Genomic DNA, 808 nt, shown 5'->3' with positions numbered 1-808 from the left:
ATCAATAACATTATCGATAAAAATTTCGATAGCAAAATCGATAAAAACATCGGTAATAAAACCGACAAAGTATCGATTATTATACCGATAAACCCCGAAATATGTACTTACGGACACATACATACTTTTTGTCTCCTTCCCACGCTTCCAATGCGTGCACGTGTTTGCAAAATGATGACGAGGTGATTTTGTATGGAAAATCATTTATGCCCATATATTTGAATAAAATAAACATATATAGAAGATATAAACCAATACTTCCCATATACCAAACGAAAGGAAAACTCTTGAATTTTTGATTAAAGAAAACAAAAACAAAATCATTCGAGCGGTTTTCGAGCATTTTGGTAATGAAAAAAATTTGCAAATTTTTTCAACAATTTTTTGCCTTAAAATGCTCAATATTTGTTAAATTTATATAAAATTTGTACCCGATAATATTTCTACTGCTCCAAAGAACCTATATCCCGAAAATGAAAGTTATATATGCCAACAATAAGTTGCTAGAGCACTTTAAAGGCTCAAAATTTACCCCAAAATAAGGCAATGTTTACCGTTGTTTTTACGACAGAAACCGAATTGGTTATTTACAAAAATGAATCTGTCGACAGGTTTGGAATTTTATCTTTTAAACGCCACACTTTTCTTTGAAATCGCTTTATTAGTTCTCGTGCAATAAGCGTTTTTGTGAAGCTCTAAAACTTACAACTACAACATTTGAACATAGCTCCCATACCTTAAGGTAAGACGTATTCTACGTCAAAAAAATATACAAATATTAAATAAACAAAGAAAAATATTCAAAACT

Source organism: Rhagoletis pomonella, unplaced genomic scaffold, assembly GCF_013731165.1.
Source record: "Rhagoletis pomonella isolate Grant_MI unplaced genomic scaffold, Rhpom_1.0 Rhpom_scaffold_00004, whole genome shotgun sequence".
NCBI lineage: Eukaryota > Metazoa > Arthropoda > Insecta > Diptera > Tephritidae > Rhagoletis > Rhagoletis pomonella.
Note: the sequence above shows the minus strand (reverse complement) of the source record.